The sequence below is a fragment of the Myotis myotis genome, unplaced genomic scaffold (assembly GCF_014108235.1).
Source record: "Myotis myotis isolate mMyoMyo1 unplaced genomic scaffold, mMyoMyo1.p scaffold_m19_p_3, whole genome shotgun sequence".
Taxonomy (NCBI): domain Eukaryota; kingdom Metazoa; phylum Chordata; class Mammalia; order Chiroptera; family Vespertilionidae; genus Myotis; species Myotis myotis.
In genome coordinates, this window is record NW_023416335.1 from 130,901,038 (window position 1) to 130,926,518 (window position 25,481).

The following is a 25,481-nucleotide window of genomic DNA, read 5'->3' on the forward strand; positions in this document are numbered from 1 at the left end:
AAAACAAAGACTTATATTTTTGATATTTATTTTATATATTTAAATGCCATGTAACAATGAAAAATCAACCAAAAAAATGAGTTCGCATGTCACCTCTGACACGCGTGTCATAGGTTCGCCATCACTGTTTAAGCAGAGAACCCAGCAGTCTCAAGGCTTGGCAAGATCAAATTTCCAGGTGCTTCTCATGAATTCTGGAAAGGCCACAACAAAGTAAAAAGGGACCTTGAGAATTAATCTGTCCCAAAATATTCAACAGAGGAATCTTGACACCTAGAGACAGGAGGGTTTATAATGCCTCGATCCCCATCCAGCTTCAGGTTAGCTGAGAGCTCGGCTGCACTTCATAAGCCAGATGTATGGGTTTGCTTGCCTACGTCTTTAATAAAGGTGCATGCTTTAATTACTTTGACAAAATTGGCTTCATCACAACACAATCATCCGGAGTTTTCTCATTTAAATGCATTTATATGAGAAGGAAAGAACCAGAGTTATCAGACAGCCCCCTCTAACTCAGGGGCTGTCTCATAACACCTCTCTGGTGTCTGTGAGAGGTAGATGCCTCTAGCTGTTACATAATGATAATATTATTTTTCTCTTTCTATCACATAGTGTTATTGCTTGGTGTTGTCTACTTAGATCAGTGATGGCGAACCTTTTGAGCTCGGCGTATCAGCATTTTGAAAAACCATAACTTAACTCTGGCGCCGTGTCACATATAGAAATTTTTTGATATTTGCAACCATAGTAAAACAAAGACTTATATTTTAGATATTTATTTTATATATTTAAATGCCATTTAACAAAGAAAAATCAATCCAAAAAATGAGTTCGCGTGTCACCTCTGACATGTGTGTCATAGGTTCACCATCGCTGACTTAGACAGGTATTATATTTCCCATTATTCTTTGCATTTAGGCCTGTCTTGTTTTTGCTAATGGAATGCTACCATAAATGATGTATGCCACTCTTAGGCCCAGTTAGTTAAAGAGAAAGATGGATCTTCTCCAAACACGTTTTTTTCCCTCTCTTGGCCAGATGTCAATGTGTAAAGTAACCATGGCTCATGTATTAAATATGACATTATCTGTGTTATCCTAAGTCCATATCAGGGCCACACCTTGCAACTTTGAACAACTGCACCTCATTATTACCTATACAGGAGATGTAGTTGCATTGTATCAAGACACTGACATTTTAATATGTGTCTTCTTTAGCAAATAATATTATTCTAACAAATATAAAGTTTTAATAATGGGGTGCTGTTACAACCAACCTAAAATATGTGGCCATGGCTCAGTGGTTGGCTGGTTGTCAATAAAGAAAAAAAAATGCAGGTGGAGCTTAAGACATCCTAGTGATGCTGTGGGGGAGGTATTGCCTGAGGTAACTGTGAAAGCTGCTGTGTGCCTACTGAATGTAAAGACGGAGGAGAGGGGATTCCAAAACGGCATCAGAGTAAGTGGAAGCTACACTGATGTGCTCCCAGGACCAACCTGGAATTACAACTAAAATACAGAAGAAAATACCCTGAATAATCAACTGAGGACTAGTGAAGAGAACCCTGATAACCAAGGACAGAAAGTGGGGACCACATGGAGATTGGTAGGAGGGGCGGAGGCATAAGAGGGCTGGCTGGGCTCCCACAGGGAGAAGCTGAAGTCTCAGAGGGTTATATCAGCTGTGTGGGGTCTAATCCCCAAGCTGGGCTCCCCAGCCCAGAGCACCAGAACTGAGAAAGGTGCCCAAACAACATCTGGCTGTCAAAAGCAGCAGGGTTGCTGTCTGCCAGTGAGAGAATGCTGGAAATGCAGGCACCGTCTTAAAGGGCCACACACAAAAATTCATGTACAGCCACTCACCTTGGGCTCCGGCAGAGGGAGGACAGAGTGGACTGCAGCTGTGCGAGCAGAAGCCTGGGTTGGGGCTCTGGGGTTAGAGCTCAGAAGGCAGATATCAGGTTTCCTGTGCTGAGTCATTCCCTCATGATGCAGAGAACATCTTTCTCCTTCAGACCTGTACCCTGGGGGGAAGGCAGTTACCCTATTCTGTAGGAAAAACTCTCACCCATCCTGTAGTTGATAGCTTGAGGTTAATCAGGACTGAATAACAATCAGACTGAAGGCAGAAGTGGATCTCTGGAAACTTTGAGTCTTTGCCTGATCTCCTTATGGGCACGTGACTAGGAAAAGCAGACCTTGCTTCGCATCTTGGTCTTTTCCAAAGGCACCCAGCCCCAGCCGAGGGAGCCACAAGCTGTGGATTACTGATAACTCCAAACAGATAACTCATGGCCAGTTGGAAACAGCATCTGAATTGTCCTGTATTAGAGATTGGGAGTTGTTGCAGATCGACTAATACATAGGCACAAACCCAAATAGGCAACCAGAATGGGGAGACAAAAAAAAGTTCCAAATGAAAGAAAAAGAGAATTCTCCAGAAGAAGAGATAACTTTATCAGATATAGAGCTCAGAATAATGATGGCAAGGATGCTCAACAACATTAGAAAAGATACAGGAACTATGAAAAAAAGACCAGTCAGAAATGAAGAATGACATAGCAATAATAAAGAATACATTGGAAGGAATATATAGCATATTAGGATTGGATCAGTGAATTAGAAGACAGAGTAGGAAAAAATTGCTCAATCAGAGAACCAAAAAGAAAAAAACAATTAAAAAGCAAGGAGGGTAGTTTAAGAGAACTGTGGGACAATATGAAACTATAAATATTCACCTCATAGGAGTACCAGAAGGTAAAAAGAGTGAGCAAGGGATAGAGAACCTGTTTGAAGAAATAATAGCAGAAAACTTTCCTAACCTGGTGAAGGAAAAAAGCATACAATTTTCAGAAAGCACAGAGAGTTCCAAGCAAGAAGAACCCAAACAGGCCCATGCCCAGACACATTATAATTAAAATGCCAAAAATTAAAGAAAAAGAATATTAAGGGAAGCAAGAGAAAAGCAACGTGTTACCTGCAAAGGAGCTCCCTAAGCCTTTCAGCTGTTTTTTTTTAAAATAAGAATCTCTACAGGCCAGAAGGGAATGGCATGAAGTATTCAAGGTAATGAAGAGAAAAAGATCTGAAACCAAAATTACTATGTCTAGCAAGGCTATCATTCAAAATAGATGGTGAAATAAAGAGATTCCCAGATAAAGAAAAGGCTAAAGGATTTTATCACCAGCACTGCAAGCAATGCTAAAGGGACTGATATAAGAAGAAGAAATATATATAGAGAAACATAGGCATAAAGAAACAAAAGGGCAATACATAAAAAACTATCAATAATAATCTTCAGTGTAAATGGGTTAAATGCTCCAATCAAAACATATAGGGTAGCTGAATGGATACACAAACATGACCTAAATATATGCTGTCCACAAGAGACCTACCTCAGAACAAAAACTCACACATAATGAAGGGATGAATTTTTTTGAATAGTCTGAGGAGGATAGGTTTTAGTTCTTCTTTGAATGCTTGGTAGAACTCCCCGTAAAGCCATCCAGACCAGGGCTTTTTTTTTTGCTGGAAGAGTTTTGATTACTGCTTCAATTTCATCGGTAGGTATCGGCCTATTCAGGTTTTTTCATTCTTCCCGATTGAGTTTTTGGAGCTTGTATTTTTCTAAGAATATATCCATTTCGTCTAGGTTGTCCAGTTTGTTGGAATAGAGTTGTTCATAGTGTTTTGTTTTGTTTTTTAATAACTATTTGTATTTCTGTGGGGAAAAAATTTCGCCTTTCTTTAATATATCTATCTATATATTCATCTATTTTTGGAAAAGTAGAATAGAGTAGGGTGCAGATAGTCCTGAGTTTGGTGAGTGAAACTAATTAAGCTTTTAGTAGAAGAAGAGAACAAGCAAGGAGAGAAAAACAAAAGCATAAACTAAAAAGCAAAAGCAAAAACCAAACTAACAAACAATCAAACAAACAGCAACAACAAGAAAAAATATTGGCTAAAGAAGAAAGAGAAAAGAGAAGGGTGCATGGTCTTGGAGCAAGGGAAAAGAAATTAGATATATGAGTAAGCCAACAGAGACTACTAAAATAGTAATGTGTCAATAGCACCGATAAGATCAATTTTTATCAAGGAGTAAAAAGAAAGGCTAGAGAGAACTAAAGCAGGAACAGAAGAAGAGAAACAGAATGAAAAAGGGGGGAGAGAGGATGAAAGTGTTGGCATAAAGGGGAAAAATGAGATAGAGTAAAATAATGATAAAATAATCTCTCTCTATAAAACCCTAATGTGCAAATAAACTGATTGGCAGAAAAACCAAACAACCAAACAACTAGTTGCTATGACGTGTGCTGACCACCAGGGAACACGCATGGAACATGGCAGGTGTCGGCAGCAGGCAGCAGAGTACAGAACATGGCGGGCATCAGCTGTGGCAGGATGGTGGAGCTGGTGAGCAAAGGAGCCAGACCAAGGCAGAGCACCAGTCACTGTCATCAAGGTGAGCCTCTGGTGGTTACTGAAAATTCTTTGCTCCCGCGTGTCACGGCCCCACTGGGTGCTGACACCTGCTGCCGGAGCTACCACTTGCACTCACTGCCAGCACTGGCCCCGCTTGCATCTGCAGTCTGCGCCTGGTGCTGGTCCCGATAGCTCAGTGCCATCAGCAGGTGCAATAGGCAGCTGCCAGTGCTGATTACCCCTGAGGGCTTCTCCACCTCCCCCTGCTCCTGAGGGGTGATTGGGGCAGTAGTCACCACTCGCACCTGCTGCTGGCGCCAGCCCCAATTGCTCTGTGCCATCAGCGGGTGCGAGTGGGGCTGGTGCTGTCAGTGTGTGGGAGCGGTGGCAGCAGGAGCAGGGCTGCTGGCACACAGGGGACCAGGGACTGCAGCGGGAGGGGCCAGGCAGGGATGAGGAGGATGGGTCGAGACCCACCCCTGTGCCCACTGCAGCCTCGTGGTCCACAGTTCCTTTCAAGGTGCACAAATTCATGCACTGGGCCCCTAGTAATAATAATAATTAAAAAATAAAAATAGAATCTAGAACACTAATAAAAAAAATTTTAAAATAATCCTATATAATAAAAGGCTAATATGCAAATTGACCAAACGGTGGAATGACTGGTTGCTATGATGTGCATTGACCACCAGGGAGCAGACACTCAAGGCAGGAGCTGCCTCTTGGTGGTCAGTGCACTCCCATGGGAGGAGTGCTGCTCAGCCAGACGCCAGGCTCACAGCTGGCGAGCACAGTTGTGGTGGTGGGAGCCTCTTCCACCTCCACAGCAGTGCTAAGGATGTCCAACTGACAGCTTAGGCCTGCTTCCCACAGGGAGTGGCCCTAAGCCATCAGTCGAACATCACCTGAGGGCTCCAGGACTGCAAAAGGGTGCAGGAGAGAACCCTCCCGAGTGCATGAATTTCATGCACCAGGCCTCTAGTAATCTATATAAAAGCCTAAGCAACTGTCTGACTGACCAGTAGCTATGATGCACATTGACCACCAGGGGGCAGTTGTTCAAGGCAGGAACTACCAAGCGATGACAACGTTGCAGAGTGCTCTCTCACACTCTGAGACCACCCGGGGGAGGTCGGACTACTGGCCTTGGCCCGATCCCCACAGGCCTGGCCAAGGGATCCCACCAGTGCACGAATCCATGCACCGGGCCTCTAGTAGTAATAATAATAATAATAATAATAATAAATAATAATAATGATAAATAATAAATATATATATATATATATCTATATATATATATAAAATAAAGAAAACCAAAAAAATTTAGTTTCTTTAGTAAAAGATTAAAAAAAAAGTGAAGTAGTGAAGTTTGTTCACTTCATCTGAATATTTAATGTCCCATGGGTGCTGGTCTAAGACTCCTCTCCACTGTTCTGTCTGCCATGTCTCAGCTTCCTACTAGATAGTCAGCACTGTGTTGAAGCTCCCAGTGATCCACCACTCCTCTGTGTCAGATGCCACAGCCTTGTTTTCAGCCAGGCAGGACCAATACACCTGCTTTGTTTTTCTACCTGCTTTCAGTCCTATTTACACAAGCCTCTATTTCTGACACAGCCTCTAAGTGGTGGTGTTTATGTATTAGTTTCCGGGACAAAATGGCCCCTCAATGCAGTCCCCAAGGGCTCCCTGGGGGTATTTTGAATCTTCATTTCTCTGCCGAGATTAAAGCTGGGTGCGGCTGCACTTCTAAGAGGGGCCTGCTCTCCAGGAGACAGTTGTCTGTTCAGGGTTGGAGGGAACGGACTCTCCCAGAGCTGGCCTCTTGATCACTTCTCCCTATTTTGTTCCCCAGCTTCTACAAAATCACCTTCCCTGGCACTACAGCCTAGGTGAGTTTTGTGATTGAAAGATCCTGGGTTTAGCGGGTAAAAGCAAGGAAATTATAAAGACAGAGCAACTGTGCCACTGCGCATCTCTCTCCTCCCGGCATTGCACAGCAGCAGATGCTTTTCTGGGTGCAGCTTCCCACACTGTGGGTTTAGATCTAGAGTCTAGAGTCCCCCACACTTCCAGCAGCCCTGTGGATACCCTTCCACAGTCAAGTGCTACATGTGTCCCCAATGTATGCGGACTTGGTGCAGCCCAGTCTCCCTTTGCCACTCTAGTCCCAACTGTGTGCTTTTCTCCTTCCAGCGCATATCCCCGATCCCACTGGTCTCTGGCTACTTCTGACCTTTTTGTCCATGAATTGTCTCTCCAGCTATGCTTAATTTGCCGCTTCCTGGTGGATATTATTTGATTCAGCTGTTTTTCTATCTGTTCAATGAGAAGGCGTTGGACCCGTCCTCCTATTTGGCCACCACCTTATCTCCCCCTGGATAAACATTTTAGGAGCCCATGGCTGGGGATGCTGGAGCCTCGGTGTTCGTGGGATCATAGTTGAGGCAGCGGATCCCTGGCCGATGTGGCTGTAGCATCCCGGGGGGTGTCTGAGGTCTCCCTTGGTGGAGGTGAGGCTGGGCTCTTCATCACAGCTGCTCTCCCCTTCAATATGGCAGCAGTTTCTGCAGCAGAGCTGGCCACCCCAGGAGAGATTTCAGTGGTAGTAGAGGGTGCCTGGCTAGGGGAGTCTGGTCCGCCAGTCCCCAACAATCCTGTGAAATATAGCTGTCTGTCACTTACATATACACACACTCCCCACACATCCATGCACTCCCCTTTTGCTCTCTCACTCACTCACACTGTCTTCCTCATGGCCGTCCTATCTGCTGCCATCTTGGATCCACCTGATTTTTTTTTTTTTTTAGAGAGAGTGGAAGGGAGAGGGAGAGACAGAGAGAAACATCAATGTGAGAGAGACACATCGATTGGTTGCCTCCTGCATGTACCCCGACCAGGCTGGGGAACCTGCATCCAAGGTATGTGCCCTTGATCAGAATCAAACTCGGGACCCTTCCGACCACAGAATGACACTCTATCCACTGAGCCAAAGCAGCTAGACTGAAATATTATTTTCATACTATTGATCTGTAAGCTTAATATCAAACATTTGTGACAATAAACTTCAATACATTATAGAAGATTTTTTTAAGTAGCTCAAATAATAAAATTATTCTTTCATAATTCTTTCTTAGTTTCTCTCCAAAATTGATTCATTAATTTATAATGTTTACAAGGATTATGATGACAGTAATCTCTACCTATAGTGGCAGAAATATACAATGTATATTTTAAGTTATCATCCTATCTAATAATAGAGAAACATAGTAATTAACTGTAACTTCGCTACCCTTCCCATTGACTAATCAGGGTGATACGCAAATTAACTGCTAACAAAGATGGCGGCCAGCAGCCAAGCAGCTGAAGCGAACAGGAGGCTTGCTTGCTCCAGTGATGGAGGAAGCCAAGGTTCCCCGCCTGCTGCTGCCGGCCTCTGAGCTGCATTCTAAGAAACAATGTTGCAATTATAGAAGCTAAATAAACCCCAGAAACCTGCTTTCAGCCAGCTGGGATCTCAAAGCTGGAGCTGAAACAGTGTTTCAATTATAGAATCCAAACAAACCCAGAGACCTGCTTTCAGCAGCTGAGGTCTCAGAGCTGGAGCCGAGCCTCAGAACTAAAGCTGGCTCTCAGCTCCAGTGACAGCCATAGAAGGTAAATAAATCCCAGAATAAAAAAAAAAAGGAGAGGTTGAGAGCTTCAGTCAACCGCCAGCCTGAAAACGGCCCTCAGCCCCTCACCCAGACTGGCCAGGCACCCCAGTGGGGACCCCCACCCTGAAGGGGGTGTGACCAGCTGCAAATAGCCATCATCCCCTCATCCAGGCTGGCCAGGCACCCAAGTGGGACCCCCACCCTGATCCGGGACACCCTTCAGGGCAAACCAGCTGGCCCCCACCCATGCACCAGGCCTCTATCTTATATAGTAAAAGGGTAATATGAAAACTGACCCTAACAGCAGAAGGACTGAGAATGACTGGTCACTATGACACACACTGACCACCAGGGGGCAGACGCTCAATGCAGGAGTTGCCCTCTGGTGGTCAGGGCGCTCTCACATGGGGAAGCTCTGCTCAGCCACAAGCAAGGCTGATGGCTGCCAGTACAGCAGTGGTGGTGGGAACCTTTCCTGCCTCCTCAACAGTGCTAAGGATGTCCGACTGCAGTTTAGGCCTACTCCCCGCTGGCAAGTGGACATCCCCCGAGGGCTGCCAGGCTGCCAGAGGGATGTCTGATTGCCATCTTAGGCCCAATCCCCTGAGGAGTGGGCCTAAGCCAGCAGGTGGTCATCCCCTGAGGGGTCCCAGACTGCGAGTGGGCACAGGCCCCACTGAGGGACCCTCCCTCCCCCCCCGACTGCACAAATTTTTGTGCACCAGGCCTCTAGTATATAATAAAAACCCAGAGACCAAAATGGTGGAATGACCAGAATGATCAGAGACCAGAACACCATGGCCCTTCTCTCCAGCTGGCCCCGCCCCCCAGGGAGTGGTTAGGGGTGATCAGGCAGGCAGCAGAGTGGTTAGGGGTGATCTGGCAGGAAGATGAGTGGTTATGAGCAATCAGGCAGGCAAGCAGAGGCGGTTATGGGCATTGAGGCAGGCAGGCAAGTGGTTAAGGGTAATCAGGCAAGCAGGCAGAGGCATTAGGGGCAAAGAGGCAGGCAGGTGAGCAGTTTGGAGCCAGTGATCCTGGGTTGTGAGAGGGATTTCTGACTGCTGGTTTAGGCCTGATCCGTAGGGATCCCTGTGGATCGTGCCTAAACCGGCAGTTGGACATCCCCCAAAAGATTCCCGAATTGCAAGAGGGTGCAGGCCTGGCTGAGGGACCCCCTTGCTTCATGCATGAATTTCATGCACCAGGCCTCTAGTCTATATAAATAAAAACCTTAGCGACCGAATGACTGAACAACTGGTTGCTATGGTGCGCACTGACTACCTGGGGGCAGACGCTCAATGCAGGAGCTGCTCCCTGGTGGTCAGTATGCTCCCACAGCCAACCTCCTGCGGCTCCTCCCCCTGTCTGGCCAACATCCCACAGCCCTTCCCCCCCACCCCCGCTGGCCAGCCTGATGGCCCTGATCAGGGAAGCCAACCCTCTGCAGCCCCTCTCCCCAGCCAGCCAACCTCTTGCCATCCCTCCCCCTGGCCGGCCAACCTGCTGCAGCCCCAATCGGTCCCAATTGCCGGCCACGATGAAGGACCCCACCATGGAAAAATTTGTGCACCATGTCTCTAATTCTATATAATAAAAACCTAGCATGCTAAGTGTCCAGTCATCCAGTTGGCTGTTCAACCAATCAAAGCATAATATTGCTAATGATATGCTAAGGCCATTCAACAGCTTGCTATGACTTGCACTGATCACCCGGGGACAGACCTCTGACCAGTAGGTTTGCTTGCTGCTGGGGTCCAGTTGATTGGGACTGAGTGAGATGGGCCAGACACACCTTGGAGCCCTCCCATGGTCCCTCCCCATTTGGCTAACCTCCTGTGTCCCACCCCTGCTTCAATTATGCACTGGTGGGTTCCCTTGCCCTGGTCTGCACCCTCTCACAATCAAGGAACCCTCAGGGGTTGACGAAGAGCCAGTTTTGGCCCAACCCTGCAGGCCAGGCTGAGGGACCCCACTGGTGCACTAATTCATGCACTGGGCCTCTAGTAGTAAATAAATATCACACCTTAAACTGGTTTTATGTCTCAAACAGATAAATGACTTCCAAGGATCCAAGTAATATGGTCAAGAATATTTGATAATTTTTGTGAAACATCTATTTTTGCAGAGGGCTTTTTCTAATCATAAGTTTTTTTAATAATCTCATTAGCTATTCCAATTTCACACATGAATTGAAGAGGATAGGAATTCCCCTAAGAGGAGGAAGGGTCCATGCTGGGATTAAAAAGATGAGCTTTGGTGTTGGTCTGCCTGGGTTATAATCCTCATTCTTCTAGCTCTATGACTTCAAATAAATTACTTAACCTCTCCAAGTGTTCTCAACTGAAAAAGAGGATCCTTAATAAAACCTAAGAGGTTGTTGTGCAGATTAAATAAGCTCTATATGCAAAACATTTAGAATGTTTGACACAGGAAATACACTCAAAACATTTTAACTGTATCAGCTATCGTGTTCAGAATAATGAAATTATGATCCAAATAAATAAGTTCATTTACTAAAGATCACATAATGAATGAATGTATGCACTTAGAATAGACCCATAAGCTATAGACCTCTGATTTAAGAATTTTCTTTCTTACACATAATCACCTGAATTTTGGATGAGTTTGTATAAATATACATTCACTAATTTTCAAACTACAAATTTGTCTAAACTAAGTTACTGAATATAGACAAGATAGAGATGTATATACCATATGAAGAAATATTACTTGTGCTCACCAGTCCTATATCTATTTCTCCTCATTTCATGGACATATGAAATATTTTATTTCATAGCATTTTTATTAATTGACCATGTGGCTAGTACTAGTTAGAGGGCCAAGAGCCTAAGGGATGTGTATGTACATTTAAGGGCTACTCTGTGATTTGGGTGGCTTTATTTCCATACCACAGAAATTATAGGTGCACATTTTGAGATGGAATACTTTAATACAGAAGTAGCCTGGATTGCTCAGGAACTTTATGGATGCCAGCTGTCCTAAAGTGATCCCCATACTCTTAGCAGTGTCTGTGTACACAAGAAATAAACTTTAATTGTATTAGACATTGAACCTAGAGGTTGTTTGCAATATAACCTGTCAGTTTTATGTAATATATTACATTTTTATAAAGCTGTTTTGGTACCCCACTCTGGTGTTTCTTTAGCTTAGAAATATTTTTCTTTATTCCTTTTTATTGGTAAACATTTTTGCTTTATCAATTTTGTTCTGCAATGTAGGTAGAAAATAAAATTGTGTATTTAGATTCCCTCTCGAATATCTTAATCTTTTAAGTTATGATTCTTAAAATTTTCACTTAACACTCTATGTTAAGATTTATCTAATTTTTGAAATTTACATTGTTATTTTTTTTTCTATTTTCTGGATTAAATAGTACATATTTATCAAATATTCATTCCTCTAATTATGACCATTAGCTATTCACCACCATGAAAATCTTGTTAAGACATATTCTGTGTCTCCTATGAACTGGTAGAAGAAATACTCATTTGTATACACATAGTAGTGGGATTCTTGGTTTTATACATCTTAAATTTCCCAGAAATATTGCCTGAATTCTCATCAAAGTGATCATCCCAGTTGAAATGTCTACCAGCAATTCATGAAGGTTTCACTTTCTTGTATTTGCTAAAAATTGACATTATCTGCTTTTAAATATTCACCACTCTGATTTATAGAAAGCAAAATATCATTAATATTTTATTTTCCATTTTTATGCATATCTAAGTCTCCATCAATCTGGCTAGCACTATTTGCTCTGCCCTGGTTATTCCCTGAGACCCCTCTGCACTCAACTAGAAGACCTATCCAACTTGCAAGCCCATCCAAGCCCTTTTCAGTGCCTTTCCATACAAATGGCCTGTTTTGATTCATGGTGCCAACTTTCCTAAAATCTCTCAAACAGGCAGCATTGGATCTCTGCATACCTTGTACCTCTTTGCCCCAGGTCCAGTGTAACAATAGCTGGCCTTGGTTCACAGCTTTGCCTCTCCCAGGCACCACCAAGCCTAACACAAGTAGCAACCATCAGCAGATTGCTTTGTAGCTCATGTTGGGTGGCTCTGGTCAGGGCACAGGCAGAGCCTGACCTTGGTCTGAACCTCCTAGGATCCCCCAGAGCCAGCACACCTGTGTACAGCTTCAGACAATGCCAAAGCATTAGCTACCACCTCCATGAGTAACACACTCAAGGAGGGGACTTGGTGGGCATCAAAACCCTTCTGAGGTGAGTTCTGTTTTGTGGAGTCAGCAGAGTCTCCAAGGTGGTTGTAACCAGTCCTTGAAGCTGATGGCCTGAGAGTAAACCTTTCCCATTGGTGTGCCACTAGCAATCAAGAATCAACAACAACAGGAGGGTGTATAAGGCCCACACAGTTGGGGGATACACCTGGAGCACCCAACTCAGGTGACTCCGAAGGCTGTGCCCTTGAGCCCTATAGGACATCTCCTACATAAGGCCACTATACCAAGACCGAGAGATATAGCAGCTTTACCTAACACATAAAAGCAAACACAGGGAGGCAGCCAAACTGAAGAGACAAAGGAACATGTCCCAAATGAAAGAACAGGACAAAATTCCAGAAAGACAATGAAACAAAAAGGAGATAAGCAATCTACCAGACACAGAGTTAAAAATGTTGTTTATAAGGATGCTCAATGAAGTTGGGGAAAAGTAGAAGAACTTAGTGAGAACTTTAACAAAGATATAGGAAACAGAAAAATGGAGATAGAAAACATAAAATTATCAGTCAGAAATGAAGAATACACTAACTTAAGACTACATCATAGGGTAGATTAGATGGAGCAGAGGATCAACTCAGTGATTTGGAAGATAAGGAAGCAGAAAACACCCAATCATAACAGCAAAAAGAAAAAAAAATGCAAAAACAATGAGGATAGTATAAGAAGCCTCTGGGACAACTTGATGTGTACCAACATTCAAATCATGGAGGTGCCAGAATAAGAAGGGAGTAAGAAATTGAAAACCTATTTGAAAAAATGACAGAAAACTTTCATAACTTGCTGAAGGAAATAGACATACAAGTCTAGGAAGTATGGGGGAGTCCCAAGCAAGATAAACCCAAAGAAGTCCACACCAAAACACATCATAATTAAGATGCCAAAGGTTATACACAAAGAGACAATCTTAAAAGCAGCAAGAGAAAGGCAGTAGTTACCTATAAGGGAGCTCCCATAAGACTGTCAGCTGATTTCTTAACAGACACTTTGCAGGCCAGAGGGGATTGGCAGGACATATCCAAAGTAATGAAAAACAAGGACCTACAACCAGATTACTCTTCCCAGGAAGGCTATAATTTAGAGTTGAAGGACAGATAAAGAGCTTTCCAGACAAAAAATAGCTAAAGGAGCTCACCATCAAACCAGTATTACAAGAAATGTTAAAGGGTCTTCTTTTAGAAGAATAAGAAAATAATTAGATATTTTTTTACTAATAAAATGTCAATAAATACATATTTATCAATGCATGCTTTAATTGCAAATGAATTAAATGCTCCAGTCAATAGGCACACAGTGGCTGAATGGATGACAAAACAAAACCCTAACATGCTGTTTACAAGAGACTCACTTCAAATCAAAAGACACACACACAGAGTAAAGGGATGGAAAAATATATTTCATGAAAATGGAAACAACATAAAATTTGGGTAACAATACTAATACCAGACAAAATAGACCTTAAAACAAAGGCTATCACAAGACAAAAAAAGTAATTAGCAATTCCACTTTTGGGTATTTATCTGAAGAAACCCAAGACACTAAATAGGAAAGACATCTGTATGTTTACTACAGCATTATTTACAATAGCCAAGATATGGAGCTGACCTAAGTGACCATCAATAAATGAATGGATATATACAATTAAATATATTTGGTCATAAAAAAGAGTGAAATTGTGCCATCTGCAATAACATGGATGGACTTAGAGGGTATTGTGCTGAATGAAGTATACCAGAGAGAGAAAGACAAATACCAGATTATTTCACTTATATGTGGAATCTAAAAAAACAAAATAAACAAACAAGCAGAACAGAAACTTACAGGTGCAGAGAACATTTTGAGAATTGTCAGATGGGGGTGGGGTGGGAAGATGGGTGAAAAAGATGAAGGGATTTAAAAATACGAATTGGTAGTTACAGAATAGTCAGGGGCATGTAAAGTACAGCATAGGATATATAGTCAATAATATTGTAGTAACTATATATGGTGTCAAATGGGTACAAGATTTATTGTGGTGATCACTTTGTAAGTTACATAAATGTCTAATCCTGAGGTTGTACACCTGAAACTAATATAATATTGTACATCAACTTTTGTACATCATTTACAAAACAAACAAACAAACAAACAAATAAACAAACCCTAAGGTATAAAAGTTATATGTATATGTTTTAAATATATTTTTATTGATTTCAGAGAGGAAGGGAGAGAGAGATAGAAACATCAATGATGAGTGAGAATCACTGATTGGCTGCCTCCTGCTTACTCCACACTGGGGATCAAGCTCACAACCGGGGCATGTGCCCTGCCCAGGAATCAAACAGTGACCTCCTGGTTCATAGGACTGAGTTATGTGGATTTCTCCTGGTCAGGATTTAAGGGTGATTTCTTTCCCGGGTTCTTGTCCAGGTGGATTTAAAGGATGAAGCCACAGACAAAAAGGGTGGTAGATGAAAAGGGTGAAAATGTATTGGAAACAAAACCAGACTCCCAAGTAGGGAGGGGGTCTCAAAGGGGATAACCCCTAAGCCTCTTTTTCTAAGGTTTATAAAGGCTGCAGTTTTTTGTTTCTTCACACTGCCCTCCAATTGGTAGAATGTCAGCTTCAAAGCTCAAAACCCACGTGGTGCGCCCCTCTTTTTCTCCCCCTTCAGTGGTAGAATTCTCTATCTCCTGTGAAAATCTGTTTTCCTCTTTCTCCCATTTGTCAGCATTTCTCTATCCTCTGTGAAAGTTTGTTTCCTCTTTCTCCCCATAGCCTGTGGCTTTTCCCTATCTTCTGAAAACGGCTATCTTCCTCTCCCCTTATCCTGTGGCACCTTTTCTTTCTTTCTTTTTTTTTTTTTTTTTTTTTTTTGGTCTGTGAATGTATGTCTTTTGGCAGCTCCAAGCCCTCATCTATGCAGTTGTCCCCCCATGGATCCTCTTTATTCTGAAAACTCCCTAAACCTGCCTATTTTATCCCTAAAACTCCTTTCAGGATGACACCCAACCACTGAGCCAAGCCAGCTGCGAAAAAGCTGTATTTTTTTAAAAATGTTAACTTACTTTAATTTCTTGGACCACTTCATGATTCTTCCCTTCTGACTTTATAGATATGAAGTTTACTTTTAAAAAATGTAAAGTCAGTTTACTTTTAAAAAATGTAAATAGTCTTTTTAGGGATTTTAGCTGGTCTTCTCTTGATGAATATATTCTCCATATTTTTAGGTACAATGTCTTCTTAATCCATTTGAAACTACTAGCATTTTATTCTGTTTCCAGAAATATTTCTTGTTGACTATTTTCCAGAAATATTTTTTGAGGCACTTTCCCTGATTTTAAAGAATAACCCCTATTTTGGATGTCAGTTTTTTTCTTCTTATTTCTGCTTCTTTTTCTTTATAAAATGCTTGCAAATAAACAATGAAGTTCTTTCTTTCTTCTCAAACCCTGAAACTGTATGTTAAAATTTAAGTTAAAATATCTCACATTTTAAGTTCAATTTCATATACCTTTTACTTTTTCTTTGCAAGGTGAAGTTCTCTCAACACTTCCTTTAATATTAATTTCTACTCTGAATGACAGTCATCATAATTTCTTCTCCTTTTTTTCAGAACTACCTAGTGACAACTTTGTCCAATGACCTGCCCTGTGCTGTCATACTGAAAATGTGATTTCCTAAATGTCATTTTAAACCACACAATTTTAAAATTGTTGGTCCTTTTTGATCTTCTGTATGCCTAAATTCTCCCTAGTCCTTAATAATTTTTCTTCTTCAGGTTTTCTTTCTTTTTACTCTTTTTTTTTGTTTTGTTCTTTTGTTAATCCTCACCTGAGGATAATTTTTTCCATTACTTTTCAGAGAGAGTAGAAAGGAGGAAGGAAGGAAAAGAAAGAGGAAGAGAAAGAGAGAAAGAGGGGAAGAGAGAGAAACCGGTTGTCTCCTATATGGGCCCAATTAGGAGACTGGGGGTAAACCCACAACACAGGTATGTGCCCTTGACAGGGAATTGAACCCACGACTCTTCAATGCAGGCCAACACTTTAACCACTGAGAAACATTGACCAGGAGTCTTTTAACTCTTTTAATGTGGCTTTAATGTCTCTCTTATCTCTCTCTATAAAAGCCTAAGCAACCATTACAACAACTGGAACGACCAGAATGACCAGTTGCTATGACGTGCACTGACCACCAGGGGGCAGACGCTCAATTTAGGAGCTGCCCCCTGATAGTCAGTGTGCTCCCCCTGTTGGCTAACCTCCTGCGAGTGGGTGGCAGTGGACATGGCCCTTTTCCCAGGGGGACCTCGGGGCTGGTGGCCAACCTCCCATGCCCTGTCCCTCCCCGCCGGCTGGCACGCCTCAATTGGCTCGCCACCCTCCCACTGTGGTGGCAATGGGACAGCAAGGGCAATGGGGGAGGGGAGGAAGGGAACCACATGGTGGTGGGGTGCCAACAAGGATGTCAGTGTCCATTCCTTCGGCACCTGGCCCAGCAACTGTTGCCTCCTCTCCTGACCCTGCTGGGGCCTTTGGGCCCCGGGTTGGGATGGGGAACCAGGGGTGAGTGGCAGTGGACACAGCCCCTTTCCCAGGGAGTGAGAGGGCCGGCTCCCTCCTTGGGGTTGGCGGCCAACCTCCTGCGGCCTCTCCTCCCGGCCGGCAAACCTCCCACAGTCCCTCCACTATTTCTCCCCTGGCCGGCAGGCCCCATCCCTCCCCCTGGCCAGCAGGCCCCGGGGGCAGCACAGAGGAGAGGTAAGGAGGAGGGGAGGAGGCAGGAAACCGCGCAGTGGCTGGGCACTGAGGGTGGCGTCGGCATCGGTGTCGGCATCTGGCATCCCTCCTTCCACTCCAGGCCTGGTGACCGTCGCCTCCTCTCCCAACCCCACTGAGGCCTTTTGGCCCCGATGAGCCATGCCCTGATTGAAATGGCCCTGATCAGCCCTAATTGGAAGTCAGGTCTAGGGACCCCACCCATGCATGAATTTCGTGCACCAGGCCTCTAATCTTATTATATAGCTTCCTAAATCTGCTTTTCCTATAACACCTTTTCATTATAACTGTTTGCTTACTTATCTGTAAACTATTAGACATGTAAGTTCTTTGCACAAAATTCTGAGGCCTTTTCTTTATTCATCAACTAGAGGCCCAGTGCTCAAATTTGTGCACCAGTGGGGTCTCTTGGCCTGGCCTTCAGGATTGGGCTGAAACTGGCTCTCTGACATCCCCTGAGGGGTCCTGGATTGCCAGAGGGCACAGGCCAGGCCGAGGGACCCCACTGGTGCACAACTGGGCCTAGGGAGGGACGCGGGAGGTTGGCCAGCAGGAGAGGGACTGCAGGAGGGCTCCAGGGTGTGTTTGGCCCATCTTGTTCAGTCCCGATCAGCCAGACCCCAGCAGCAAGCTAACCTACCAGTGGGAGCATTTGACCCTTGGTGGTCAGTGCATGTCAGCAATAGGTTGAGTGGCCTTAGCATATCATTAGCATATTACACTTTGATTGGTTAAACGGCTGACCAGACCCTTAGCATATTAGGCTTTTATAATATAGGATACACTCTTGAGACCTACCCTATGTTATTGCTGAGCAAATAATTGGTTTTCAATAAGTATTTTGAGTGAATAAATAATGATTGGATGATTATAAGCATATAGCAAACTCCTTTTTTGATTCTAGTCTCAGTTTTATTCCTTATTTGGTAAGCTGGGATTAAATCAAGTTAGTCATTGTTAATTTCTTCTAGACCTGTGGAAATCACATTTAGAAACACATATTCCAAATTGATTCGTTGCCTCCCACACTCGCCATGATGGAGCCAGGGATCGAACCCTCAATCAAGGTATGTGCCCTTGACAGGGAATTAGACCCATGACACTTCAGTATGTGGGCTAATGCTCTAACTGCTTAGCCAAACTGGCCAGGGTGTACCCTAATGTTTTAAATACAGGTATAATTTTTAACAAAGCATTTTTAAAAATTTAAGAAATAGAAGCAAAGGTATAAAATATAATAGGACTCTAGATTTTGTGCTGAAAATCTCTTTTTGTAGCTAAATCTACAAATGGTATGTTTCTTGAATCCTTTCAGGAGAAAATAATGACTTGGATGTTTTAGGAAGAGTTATTTTAAAGTAAACATAAATATGAAATATGTAATACTTATGAGCATAAATTCCTCTTAATAATACTCACAGTTCAAAGGGGTTCCTTAAGGAAAGGATGCAGCAATTGATAAAGAGACTTCGTAGAGATATTTCCTGATATCAAAGAACACTCTTCTAGTATAAAAAGGAAGAAACTAATTCTTTTTTAATGAAAAAAAAATACTTTGAGTTAAAACACAGTCTACTTAAGATAACTAGATTTAGAGTGGCAGATAAACTAGAAATTGATTTTTCAATTTGCTATAAAAGAAAACTTAGATTTAAAGTGTATTAATCAGTGAGCTGAGTTTGACCATCTCTCACAGAAAGATGCCACTCCCTTCTAAATATTTTAACAAAGCATATGAACAATTTTGCCACATTTATGAAATCTAGTTTTACTACATAATCATATATGTGAGTGCTCAGTCTTAAGTGATGTGGGACCAACCAAATGCTCCATTTGAACCTCTTAACATAAGGCAGCCTAAGGCAATCTAAACAATCCCAGAATTAAAGTCAAAATATTTATGTCTGTATTTCTTATTAGATTTTTATTTGATACAACCAATTATTAGATCCTTAGCAAATCACTTAACCTCTGTTAACTCCAGTTTTTGCATGTAAAATGAGACCAGAAACAAGGACTGGCTTTCCCCAAGAAGATAATGTTCATGAAAGATTTTAAAAAAAACTATTAAATATTTTAGTAATATTATTATTTATTAATATTTCATTGTCAACAATTAATTTGACTAAATTAAATTTTCTTTATTTAGCCTTTTATTTGAGTTGATCAAATCAAACATTCCTCTGGTGTTATATATACAGTTTGCTTAATTGTTGGAATGAAAATCAACAAGTGATAGGGCATGCTAATTCTGCTGTGAATTTATATCTGCTTTATCAGTCTGGCAATTTGAGATTCTATTGTTTGATTCCTAGACTTATGAATTTCCTGATCCAGTGAGAAAAATAGTTTAAAGCAGTGGTTCTCAACCTTCCTAATGCCCCGACCTTTTAATACAGGTCCTCATGTTGTAGTGACCCCCAATTTCATTGTTACAAATTGAACATAATTAAAGCATAGTGATTAATCACAAAAACAATATGTAATTATATATGTGTTTTCCGATGGTCTTAGGCTACCCCTGTGAAAGGGTCGTTCGACCCCCAAAGGGGTCGCGACCCACAGGTTGAGTACCGCTGGTTTAAAGGCACATATCCTTAATCTTATTAACAGGTTATTTATTATTTATTTTGCAAGAAGAATCATTAAAAGGCAACTATCATCTCTTTATCCCCATTACTGTATTTCATAAAATCAAGACAATTTGAACATTTTCCTTCTCCCTCAAATAGGAATATAATCTCAAATTAAAAGAGAGTATGGATACCATGGTACAGTGTACTTGATAAATTGGAGAGGAAGGGAAGTACACTGTGACTCAAAGAAGAGTTAATTTTGAGAGACATTTGTGGCATGATTGATTGAAAGTTTTGTAGCATGAACAAAGCAGGTATCAGAAATTAGAAAAGCTTTCTCCTATTACAGTGATGAAGGGATCCTTTTTAAGACAGGGAGCAAAGTGGGTGAGGCATGAATTGATTTCAGCAGTTTATAACCCAGTTCCTACCTGTGATTGGCAGGACAATTTAGATTTCAGATAGATAGGATCCCAGAAGTCCAACATAGATGTAGGAATTTGATAATATTGGCATTTTAGTTAAACTGGAAAACTTTTTTCACCTTACTTACTGTAAAAAAAGATCTTTTCAAAATAAGATTACAATGAATAACTGGTTCTCTTGCAATACACTAAAACTATATTTTGTTTAATGTATAATGATAACTTGTCATAGATAGGTCTTTTGTCATTTTATGGAATATTTGCCTCATGTGATAGAAAGAATACTAAAATGGAAATCAGGAAACTTGTTTCCTAGTCTCAACTACTCACTGGTTGACTTTCTGTAAGTTATTTGATCTTTCCAGAATAGGATTTGCACAAAATATGCATAATATGCTTCACAATAGAAATTTTCAATAATTTTTGTTGAAAGCAATTAACTTAAATCAATAAAATCTAAAAAACTCTGAAGCCCTAGCTGGTTTGGTTCAGTGGATAGAGTGTCAGCCTGCGGACTGAAGGGTCCTGTGTTCGATTCCAGTCAAGGGCACATGCCTGGGATGCAGAATCAATCCCCAGTGGGGGGTTGTGCAGGAGGCAGCCACTCAATGGTCCTCTTTCATCATTGATGTTTCTCTCTCTCCTTTTCCCTTCGTCTCTGAAATCAATAAAATATATGTTATAAAATAAATAAAAAACTCTGAAAGTTATACTGGATTTTTAAAGTTTCTGCCACCTTGAAGCTCTGTGATGATTCATTCATTGGTACTTGTGGTTTGCTTTCACTGGACTGTATATGGAGTTCTACTTGCATCTTTCACTTGTGTATGAACCACAGACTGGTCAGTAGGATTTTCTTATCACTCACAGAGATGACTGTATCAGAACATTTGTCATACATTTTTATTGCCCTTATTTCTTTGTCTTTCTCTGTTATAAATTCACATGTATTTGGGGCTTTCCAAGATGGTTCAGATTCCAAGACTGTTCTCTTAAGGTCTTTTAGAAATACATACATATTGGAGTATATATATACACACATGAAAACATACAAATGTGCATATGTATGTATCTCTGTGTTTGTATGTATAACATATGTATACATGAATATGATAGATATATTTATATATATGGATATGTGTACATTTCCTTTCCTGAATGTGATTTCTCCAATATCATCATTTTATATATGAAGGTTCTGAGGCAAAAAAAGTTAAATAATTTTTCTAAAGTCACATAGCTTACTACTGGGAAAACTAAGAGTATAACTTGTTTATAGAAACCAATCTGCATACTTTCTGAAGTACCATTTTATTTTTAAAGAAAACCCTTTTGTTTTTCAGATTTGAATAGTGCCAGAGAGAAGAGCTAGTAAGAACATTAATTTTGTTTAATAGTAGCAGCATACATTTTATTTTGGATTATATAAATAGGTTAGGGATGAAACAGTATATCAGTTAGTCATTGCTACATAATGAACCATGTCAAAGCTCAGTGGCATTAAACACCCACTTATTTAATCATGATTCTATGGTTTGGCAATTTTGTCTGGGCTGAGCTAGTTAGTTCTTTTGGTTTTGACGAGGCGCATTCACACATACTATGTGGTCAGCAAGATTGACTGCAGGCTGGCTCCTTTAATATGGCCTCAGTTAGGATGCTTTGAATGTGCTTCATGTATTTGCATATCCTTCTACACTTGTTCACATGTTAGTCGCGGGGTTCCAAGAGCAAGAGTGGAAGCATGCAAGATCATCTGGGTGCCAGTCTCAAAACTGGGCCTTTCACTTCTGCTACATTTTATTGATCAGAGCAAGTCATAAGGCCAACCCAGCTATACGGAGTGGAGAAATAATGGCAAAGTTGCTTTGCAAAAGGGAGTGGATACAGAAAGGGATAAGGAATTATGGTCATTCTTACAATTTAGTATGAATACCATTTTTGTAACTGTGGTACCATATGGTTTAGTTTCCTGGTTTCACTTAGAAGGGCTTAAGTGCCAAAACCACAGAACTCCCCCCACCCCCTTTTTGGCACATTCTGGCATATACATACATACACTAAATTCTGGCATGGATGCAGATCAACTGGTGATGAAAATGCAAAATGCTATAGCTGCTTTGGAAAACAGTTTGACAGTTATAAAATTTAATCACATGCTTACCATACAAACCCGTAATCTTACTACTAGGTATTTAGCCACATGCTATGAAAACTTATGTTTTTACTGGCATAAAATGTCCACCTTTTGTATAAAATCTTCTATAGTGAGTAAACAAAATTCTGCAACTTAAAGCCAAGATAAATTTTTCTCTCTCTCATTTAAAAGTTCAATGCATTGTCCAGTAGAAAGTTTTCTATGTAGTGACTAAGGGTTGGCAGTCTTTTTCACTTAGTTGGCCTTTAATTCCTTGACTGTGTCTTTCTATCTAAGTAGCAGATGGGAAAATAGAAAAAGTAGAATTGTAGTTGTCAAACTAACATCAGGGGCTTAATCTGCCCAGACTCCTTTTTTTGTAATTAAATTTTTACTGGAACACTGTCATGCCCATTTGTTTATATAATGTCTATGGCTACTTTTGCATTATAATGATAGAGTTGAGAAGTTGTGACAGATATATGGTTCTCAGAGCCTAAAAGGTTTACTATCTAGTCGTTTATAGAAGAGATTTGCCAACCCTTTGGGCAGAGGATATTATGGTTGATTTTTATAGGCCAGACCTGAACATTACATTTAACACTGACGCCCACATTACACTGGCCAGAACTCTGTCTCCCCGTCCCTTAATACAATGCAGGCTGGGTTATATATACTACTTATGTACATAGGAGACCGAGGAAACAGGGTTTTTATGATTTCCAAAGAATACATAATTCTATAATTCTATTATCCTCTGTGGTTGCGCAGCATATATATAGTTCTAGGCTGTACGTTACTATTTCTTTTTATTTTTAACATTCCAACCAATCTTGATCAAGAAAATCTATTTTATTCATACCTGTATTTCTAGGGTCTTAGTCAATTGACTAAAGTGATAAAGGAAATAATGCAACTGAGAGAGAATTATCTCTCAGGTATAAAGGATTAGATTGAAAATGAAAAATATGTTCCTACTCATGGCTGATAAAACTTGAAAATTGTGAGTTTTCTCCACTGAACTTAAAAAATCCTTGATATTGTTATTAACATGCTTTTTTAGATAACAATTATAAATTTAAATGTGGCCCTTAAGATGATGAAGTATATTTGCCATCACTGCATTCAGTTTTGTATTATTGGAAGACACTATTATATGCCTTATTCACCTCTGGATACTTATAACAAATTCCAGACAAATTTATGAAATCTAACACATGTTGAATTTTAAGAGAATGTTAATGAAACTCAGTTATTTTTATTTTTAAATATATTTTTTACTAGTAGCCCGGTGCATGAAATTTATGCACATTAAAAGGGAATTAATTAGCAGAAATACTTAAATATTGCTATTTGCCCTTTCTTTATAATAGAAGTGTGAGAGATGAAAGGAAATTAGTAAAATGTATATGAAAATAATATATAAATTTATTAATAACTAAACAGTAACAACAGGATATAGCAACAACAGAGGCATGATATAAAAATGACAAAAAATGATATGAAAACAACAAAAACATGATATAAAAACAACAGTGATGCAAACAATGACTGATAAAGTGATTAAACTTATTCTAATATCTCCCTGTACACCACATTAAGACTGAAAACACTTTCAGAGTGCTTGACTAATTTCCCTTGTGATGAAGTATTTAGAACTTTAACTGTAACGTCATACGTCCTTTGAACTAGAGAGAAAGCAACAGTTGACCATGTCCTAAAACGGGTTCAGGTAGGAATATGCCTACTCTGTCTAGAGTTTGTCCTTGTGATTTATTAATAGTCATCACAAATGCTGGCATCACGGGAAACTGTTGTTGAATCAATTTAAATGGGAGGCCAGTGTCAGATGGGGACAAATCAATTCTTGGAATCAGCACAACCTCTCCCTCTGCAGATCCTGTTAATACTTCAGCTTAGAAAATGTTAGGTAGTAATCTTTTGATAATAAATCTGGTACCATTACAAAGACCCCATTTACTATTAAGATTTCTCAATAGCATGATGATTGCACCCACTTTCAATTTTAATTTCTGACACGGAATTCCCAAAGGAGTAATACTATTAAGAAATTCGATGGGAAAATTTTCCTTTTCAGCATCATTTGTGGAATCAATGGAATAATCACTCAAATATGTGTGAAAATCTCCATCGAGTATATCCAAAATTTCTTCATTTAATTTTTGAATGTGCTCATTTTTTGGACAAAGAATCACACGTTTAGATATATTTTTTATATTAGCTATAGATATAGTATTTCCAAAAGTAGCTTCAATAATAGATCCATTATAAATCATTTCACAGGGGATTTCAATAATATCCATTCCTAAATGAAAACTGCTATCAAGTTTGCCATCTCCAAGTTTTACTAACCATTCACTATAAGCAGAATCCTCTGATCTCATATTTGTTGTAAGAGACAACTTTTTGAAACATCTCCAAACATTGCAGTACTTTAAACTCATTTGTACTATGGCCGATTGCATAGCATGCGGTACAATACTGAGACATTGTCGAAAATCCCCTCCAAGAAGGAGAACTTTCCCACCAAATACAGCATTCAAATTTCTCTTAGTAATATGTCTATGGCATATATAGCATGACTGAATGCCATGGTGCATTCAGTGATGAGAAGTTAGGCCTTTTTAATAGTTTTAGCAACTTCACTGTTTATATGGAGTCTAGAAATTGAAGTTTCATTTAGAGGAAAGGGTAATTTATATTGGGAATGAAAGGTGCTTCTACTGAGGAGTAAATTTGCAGCAATTCCTGTAGATGCTTTGGGTAAAACAGTACTACCACAACCTCTAATATAATGTATTAAAACTTTATAAAGATATGCCTCCATGCTCCAAGGGCCGGTTCCTGCCTCAAACCTTGCCCTTACCGGAAACAGCTCGGGGACGCTGCAGCTGTGGCTAAGGGGACCCAGGACTCAGTGTGGCTATGCTCTGAGGTCGGGTTCCTTCCTGAAACCTTGCCCTCATGGGAAACAGCTTGGGGAAGGTGCAGCCGTTTCCAAGACAACCCCTGCAGGACTGACTTCCTTCCAGTTGGTCAAGCCTCAGTCGTGATGTTACACCCAGGGTTTTTATATAAATAGATTGATTTCAGAGATGAAGGGAGAGGGAGAGATAGATAGGAGTATCAATGATGAAAGAGAATCACTGATCAGCTGCCTCCTGCATGCCCCCTACTGGGATGGAGCCTTAAAACTGGCCAGGACCAGGAATTGATCAGTGACCTCC